The sequence below is a fragment of the Phasianus colchicus genome, chromosome 4 (genome assembly GCF_987193195.1).
Source record: "Phasianus colchicus chromosome 4, bPhaCol1.hap1.1, whole genome shotgun sequence".
Classification (NCBI taxonomy): domain Eukaryota; kingdom Metazoa; phylum Chordata; class Aves; order Galliformes; family Phasianidae; genus Phasianus; species Phasianus colchicus.
Genome location: NC_143439.1, coordinates 59177154 through 59185660, shown reverse-complemented (window position 1 = coordinate 59185660; position 8507 = coordinate 59177154).

Genomic DNA, 8507 nt, shown 5'->3' with positions numbered 1-8507 from the left:
CTTTTTTATTATCCTTTATCACCTTTGCCAGACTTTGCCTACTGCAACAGCCTTCCTCATTGCATGCCTGCAGGCCCTGACAACATTTCTATATTTTTCCCAAGTGTTCAGACCCTTTTACCACCTTTCATGGACCTTCTTCTTTTCTTTGAGTTTGTGCATGAGCTTCTTGCTCATCCACACAGGTCTCCTGCTACCCTTTCCTGTGTTCTTGCTCTCAGGGACACACTGATCCTGAGCTTGGAAGAAGAGCTGTTTAAATGCAGACCAGCTCTCACAGGCCCCCTTACCTTCTAACACCCTCGTCCACGGGATAGCTCCAAGTATGTGTTACAGTGTTATACCTTCCAGACATTAATTATGAATCCTCATCATTATTTCAAACATATGCTCTGGGTGCTCAACTATTTGGCAGCACCTACCTGAGTGGAGTTCTCATCATCATTGTCACGTTACAGTATCTGAAATTGCTTTTGTATAAAGCCATCCATCTGGTACTCTGTTTTATTTTATTCTTTGCTTATTTAGATTCATAATTACAGTTTTGAGGTATCATGGTAACTATTTACTTGATATTGATCTTATGTGTAACATCTGTTGGAAGTGCCTGATCTGAATGTAATTAGGCAGCTTTTTTTGTTTGTTTTATTCTGAGTCAGAGAATGTTCTTGTGCAAGAGCAATTTCATGTTTCTCAGGTGTCTGGTGTTTTAGCTCTGAGAATGTCACATAGAGGTGGAAACATTAGCCAAAATTCTAGAGTTGTTCATTCAGTTCTTAACTATTCTACTTTTAGTGACTCTACAGACTGTTATGAAATTACAGTTAATTTTGTCTTATGACTTTTTAGACTTTAGAAATCTTTATATCAGATGCGGAATAGTACTGTTCTGTTTGTTTGAATGCTTTGGCTATGCTCAGCCCCTAAACAGCTGAGGTGGTATTTTACCATCTAGAAGTGAAACAAAATTCAGGCCCACAAGAGACAGAGGTAACACTGATCATCAGGTCTGATTTCTGATTTGCAGTTTGCTTTTTCTTACTGCAGTAATAAGTACAGGGAATACTCTTCTTTCGTTTAAGTGGCAAGGCATTGTAGCATTTTAGCCCAAATGAGTTTTCAGCAGAGGGACAGAGACAAGGGGGAAATTAAGAATTTTATCCATTTAAGACTTCTTTCTTACAAGACAAACCTGTCATAGAGAATGTAGGGACTTATGGAGTTTAAAACAGATTTATAATCTCCAGACCCCACCAATTACAAGGAGCTTTCCTGGAAATCTTATTCCCTGTGTTGTTGAAACTGCACTCTTTACATTTTATTCAGTGTATAAAATAATATATATTATAATTGGATTGCATTGCTGCAGTGGAAAACCAGAAATTTAAGAAGAAGAGAATAACATATGACATTAAGTTTGTGGCTCAGAGCAGGAAAAAAAGGAATTTTTATGTCATACCAACTTTCCTTCTGCTCATCCTTTACCAGTGTTCAACTCTGAAATCCTTTTAATTTATAGACAGCTTATACATAGCACATGAACCTCATGTTTCAGGTATCAGCCCTCAAGATCAGATGAAAATGCCTTGTGACCATGTGGATCAACCATAAAAATGATACACACACATATCTCATTAGCTAGGAATAAGCAAATTTTATTGTAATCTTCATTCACTCTTTAAAAAGGGCTACTTTCATGAGATCTAGATTATTAGTCTCATTGAAAACAAACAGCCCACAAAATCTTGAAAAAACTCTGTGACAGGCCTTGAACTAACGCTATTTTCAAGCTACTTCTCTTACATCTTGAGTCTAACTGTTTGCTCTATTACGTGGCTCAGCTGTTTAGCCTACACATCAGAATGGTATGACTGCAGACATCACAGCCACAGCTGCTGAATAGTGAAACAATTTTTCACAGTCATCAAAATTCTGCAAATAAAGCCCCAAATTTCATGATTTATTATGCATGTATACTATACATGTTGTAAGTACCTCACATAAGTTATGTCTAGACTTATATATAGCTTTGCAAGACATTTGTCTTCCATCTGAGAAATGTCCTCTTAGGAGAACTGAAGGCAGTTCTCAGCTTTCCCACAGACAGCCTGTGCCTTGCAGGAAGAGATGAAGAACCATATCCTGCTAGCTGTTGACTGGCCTGCCTTCAAAAGGTTAATAAGAATTTAAAGCCAACTACTCTCCACATTTCTCAGATGTGTTGCAGAGTCAAAGAAGAGAGGAAGTTATGATATCTAATCCAAATAATAGCAGTAGATGGTCTGCTGACAATAGATTCCCTTTCTCTGGAGATCTCTTCCTCAAGGTGTGTGCATTTCTAAGTCCTAAGCCAAGAGACATGGTGTATGTGTATATAGTGCAGATGGATTTGGGAGCTCTTCTCTCAGCTGTTTTGCATAGTAACTGACAACAATCATTTCTACAGACTAACACGTGACATTTTGGTTTATTACACAAAAATGCAATTGAGATTAATTTGAAGGAATGTGGAAAAATCTGCTTCATGAAGTCCGTTTGATTAGTGTTTTCTATATCATGAGACTGTGACATTGTGTAACTTCTGGTGGATGTGGCATTTTGTAGGAGTGTGCCCCTTCTTCAGATGATTGTTTTTTATGCTTTTCTTTTCCCAGGTCTTCCTGTTTCTCTTTTGCTGTCTATTAGAGTAAATATATTCAATACAAGAAGATTAATTGAACAAGGGGAAATGTTATAAGTCTGGGCAATATTTGGCCATTTGTCAGTGAGACAAGAAATTGTCTTTTTTAACCTATAAAGGAAAATGATTGATTTGGAAAAAGAAACTTCAGTCATCCTTCATTGTTTTAGTTGTGCAGTGATTCAAAGTCCTCTATTGGACTAAAAATGCCTAAAAGGTTGTTCCCTCTATTAGTTAGCTCATTTGGCATTTTTTGGCTTGTTTTTTGTTGTTGTTGTTGTTTTTGTTTGCTTGTTTGTTTTCAAGTGAAACAGAAGCTTGAGAAGCAACTAATAGCATTGCTTTTGTGCAGTTACTTTTATTCCCAGAATAAGCAGAACCAGAAGAGCAGGAAAACTGGAGGATCCGCTATGCAACTCAGTACCCTTTGCTCACCATTGGATGTCTATTTCAGTGAGAAATATTTTCATGTAAATTGCATTACATGAATGCACTACATTTCTAATAAATTCCATTTTTACTTAATAGGAGTAAACAGAAAAAAATCATCAAATACAATTGCAGTGAAAAGAGTCATTCACAACGATTGTCATTTTACCATATGCTAATTAATCTACTTTCTGAGGAAGCAGAGGAAGACAGGTGGTTTTTCCTTTCTATTTTGTTTTCTTTATTGACTTCAGTAAAGTGGAGGTGGCATCCATCAGTGCTGCAGATAACTTGGACTGACTCACATGTAACTCATGTCAGATTGTGAATAGATTCAGTTTAATCTTTCTGGAAAGACATTTAGGAGCTTGTTGTAACTGCTGAAGGTCCCATCTTTTGGATGTCCCATTTTCTTTTAGATGGATTTTATCCCATAGTTGATACCCGGTCATTTTCTCAAGTGGTGGATACTCGATTGTTACTTTGCCATCTGTTGTCAGTAAGTACTTAAAAACAAAGAAGTACTTTGCATGAACTTTAGAAAAGCAATATTATTTTTTTTAAACAAGTTATAGCCAAGAGGCTGAGACATTTACCCCTGAAATTCTTCACTCAATAATCTGCAGAGTACACGAAGGAAACACATTTTTCAGCTACCCGTAGAGATTCAGGGGACAAAAAAATTATGAAAAGATGTTAGATTCTGACAAATGGATCTGAATGAGTTGTAACACAGGATAACAATTTGAAAGGATAGTAATTAAATATATACCGTTTCAGATAAAACAGAGCTTCCCCACATAGTTGACTCAATGGCAACATAGTATGAGAATTTGAAGAGTTATAATAAAGCACTATAAAAATGTTCTGGCGCAAGACATTTGCTGTTTTACTGGAAGTATGGACAAGATTCACAATGAATAAAATATAAGTAGTGTACAATTTAGTTACTGAAACTGCACTAAAGTGTTTGCAGAAAAGAGAATTAAATTTTCTGCTATATAAATTTGTCTAATAATAATAGCATCCTTCTTTTAAATGCTACAAATCAAGCTGTCACTTCCTATCATGCAATTTGATTGTTACATTTCCTTTTTCTTTTGAAGAGCCTCGTGGGATGACGGTAGGACAAGAGCTGTCAATTTATGACAAAAAACGTTTCATATTTGAAGTCACAAAACTCAGAGTAGGTGATGAGCTCTGGAAAAAAAGCCCTCAGTAGTTTTCCCCATGGGATTAACAAACAGTCAAAATTGTTGATATTTGTAATATAAAAATTTATATGGCAAGGACAGTTCATGGTATTAGAGCAAAACTGGAGTTTTCCAATAGTTTTATTATGTTGAAACCAAATTCCCTCACCTCAGCTGTAAAAGAGCTGGAGTGATTTGGGATTGTGTCCTTTTTTATGCATGAGAGCAAATAAAGATGCAGCTCTTTTAAAGAATATCTGGAAAAAATAGATAAATTTTTAAACACTGAACTACTTGTGGCTCTTTGACATCAACTTTAGAGTTCTTTGAGAGATTCAGACAAAGAGCATAATTCATAATTATCATAAAATAATTGAGGTTGGAAGGAAGCTCTGGAGATCATACAGCCCAACCTCCTACTTGAAGCCAGACTGAACTTCAAGGAATCCCTAAATATTTTCATTGGGTTATTTTGATGTTGTTGTCCTTTCCCATTTAAACAGATTTGCATTAAAAAAGCAACTCTGCGGTAGAAGATCAAACTAGAAGTTAAAATAACTGCATTATATCAATGATCTTTATGTAGGAGATAGAATATTCACATTGATATCTTATTTTCTAATTTACTCATAAGATTTACTGTTGCATAACTGCAGGTGCTAGGGAAATAAATTCTGCGTAACTGAAGAAAACCAGGAAGAAAATGAGCAGAGTATTTTCAAACAATCACTCTGTGAGACTTTGACCACCATACATCAGTGTTGATTATTTATTTCCTCCACAAGAAATATACATTAGTGTAACAACTCTTTTTGTTATGGTGGTGAAGAGCAGTGTTTGTTTCCCTGCATGTTTGTTCTATTTTATTTTTATTTCTGAAGTAGTTACCTTTGTACCACAATGACAATGAATCCGTATCTGATTTTAAATATATTGTTTGATTTTTGTCAAAAACATTATTGACTGGAAATGTCAGCCACCATGAGTCCCACTCTGTATGGATCAGAGTTATTTTAGATACACATTGTTTTGGAAATATGGAGGCCTATTGACTGCATTCAAAATAAAACTGCAGTGCCGCTGCAAGCATTCAGTGAATCACCTATAGTAAATTTGTTTTTGGAAACAGTTTAACTATAGTATCAGGGAAAAAAAAAAAAGAAAAAAAGAAGGCATGTGCTAGTTGACCTTTAAGTTAGCATCTGCAAAAAATAAATGTTGGTATAGTAGTCTTTGTACGACACAGCAAATGTTGTTTGTGCAGCCATTAATGAATGCATTCTACTATTCATAAATATCAACATCAAAAAAAAATTCAGCAAGATCTCAGTTCTTAAAATTCCTACTCAGTGCAGTGACTCACAGCATTAAGTCCAAGACTTAGTACTCAGTCTACATAGCCAATTGTTTCAGGTCAGTGAACAAAGTAACAGCACAGATTGTGATGCAGTTCAATACAACAACTCATTGGGAATTTGAACTCTTGGTATGGATGTGGTGTTTATTTTCTCCATTTTAGCTGCTCAAAAAATCCAGCTCTATCATTGCATATATAAATACGCATTACTGAAATATTGTTTTGTTTTTAAAAATATATTAAACCTTCATTAATATGCTTAGAAACTGGGGCCAAAAAAAAAGAGCATCTCATGGACTTACATTCAAGTCCACTTGGAGCTAATCTCAGAAATCCGTAGGCCCTCTCCAGAGCAGCAATACAGCTGTAAACTGTCTTAACCAGCCTTGTGAGAATGCTCTTACACAAGAGATTTGTCAAACAGGCAGCAGAGAGCTGACACAGCAGCTCTTGCAAAAAAAATGCAGACCTAGGCTTTCACTGCCTAAGATGTTTCCTGGCCATTTTCACATGGTAGGAGTTTTAGCTTCTAGGTGTGCCTAACATTTGAAATAAACTAAAATAACATTCAGTTTGCTCCAGAGAGATAATGATCCCTATGGGCATGAAGCCAAACTGTGATTCTGAGCTACCCCCAAACCACATGTGTGTAAATCAACATATACAAGCAAGAAGAAGCATGCAGTGCTTTAAAATACCATTATTTCTGATATTTATTTTTATATGGAGAACAGATACTAGAATATGTTATCTCCGTGCAAGTAGAGGTGCATGCAGTGATTTTTAATGTATAGTTTCAGTTGTGTGACAAATATATCTGCATGCGTCCACCTTAAAAACTTGCACTGTTCTTTGCTGCTGCAACACTGACCCTTAACATAAGTCCCACATCTATTTTGTCAGGGAAAGTGGTTCTTTCCTTGCATTGTTCTGAAAGGAAAAGCCATTAGTACCAAATTAAGGGAATGTCAACAAACATTATAACAAAATATTTTAATAATATAATTCATTCTTGTGTGGACAGTAGCTTAGGAAAGGGGAACAATCTGTTCAAGAGAGATCTTATTGATAAATGGAACTAATGTCACTCACAGATTCCTGTTTTAGCTCATAATGATTTACTGCGTTTTATATTAGGAAGCTGAATTTTCTTTGTAAAATCTGTCCAACAGAAGTCGAACATCCTGTTTTCTTCAGGATAGACAATCTCCACTAATTCAATGTGGAATATTTACTGGAGGTACTTATTGATATGTCCACCGCTTGAGAGAAGGTAAACCTCTAGGGTGGAATGTGGTGGATAATCCATTTCATGACAATTACCTAAGCAACGTGACCTGAGAACTTAGCTGCTAGCAAGCACCAGGGGAGCCTGATAAACTAAGAAAATAACATGTAGTTCAAAGAAGGGTGGAGGTCTTATAGCTAAACTGCACGAACAGCCTTGCAGGGATATGAACTTAATGATAGCATTAGGACTAATAAACTATCTTGGGATTTTTTGTTTGTTTGTTTGTTTTTGTTTTTTTGAGCCAGCCCTGAGCTAGCAGTTTTCCACCTTTCTGTCAAAAATATGTTTTTGAGTGAACTTGGCAAAACAAAGATACATTTGTCTATACTCACTCAAGCTCCACCTGAAATTAAGAAAATAGTATAAAAATGGCTTAAGAGAGAAGGAATTTCAGGGGAAGGTACCATTGCAGGCAAGGGAGGAAGATACTATCTCAAACAAGTCAGGAGGACACTGTTGACCTCCAGGACCGGTCAGCAGGCCAAGCCTCTCGTTCCACTCCCATATGAGAATACATACTGAGTAAGATTCACAAACTCAGTTATACTGAGTGAGTCCCTGAGTCCCTGGCAAATCTCTGTAGAGATGTTCTATGATTGAATGCAATTGTAGTCAGACATATTATTCATGTTCTTGGTTAACCTCACATGCTTTGAAGACAGTGCATTTATAACTGAGAATCCAAAAGATTCTGTAATCTGTTGCTTTAATAAACTATGCTATTCACTAATCTAGCTGCGAGAGTTCTCATAGGGCACAGCCAAATTCCTTAAAGGTGGTCATGAGAGCACATCTGAACATGACTGGATGAATTGGGCAGTGTACAATTTTTGAATCCGTAATCATGCTAATTCATATATTGAATGAGACTGGATTATAGCACCAAACTGGGCATCACTCAGAATCTAAGCTCAGCTGCCTCCAGCCCCTCTGATATTTGAGGATAAGGTGAAACACACAGAGGTGTATTTTCTGCCAAACTTTTCTGCCTCTTTGATGCGACTTCTCTGCCTCTTTCATGTATACAAGAAAAAAGACCATGTATATCATGTGAGTGATACAAATCTACCAGTGAGTTTGAGCAGGTAAAGGTGGGAACATCTTGACACTACTCCAGTCATAGTTATCATATTTCAGTGGATGTAATTAATGAAAGCAATGAAGAACAATACTCCACCTTCTTCTCTAAAGCTTCTGATAAATCATTTCCTATTACTCTCCCACTGTTGTTCTTTACCTTTATAAAACCTGCTTGATAATTTGTTTTTACCATTGAAGGCTGAAAATATTTATGATATGATATGATACCTGAAGTACCAAAGCATTTGGCTGAACCATAAGCTTGTACCTAATACATTGTTTAAGTGTAATGCTCTACTGGTTGTTCACGAAACCATTTGATTAGGAGATAGGTTAATTTCTCCTTAATTGATCTAAGTATGTACTGCTGATCAAGAGAATACTTCTCAGTCTTTTTAGTTGCTATCCATCCCATTGTTAGGAGTGCCTTTTCATAAGAAAGATGGAAATTATTGCATGGAAAGGGATATTTGTATC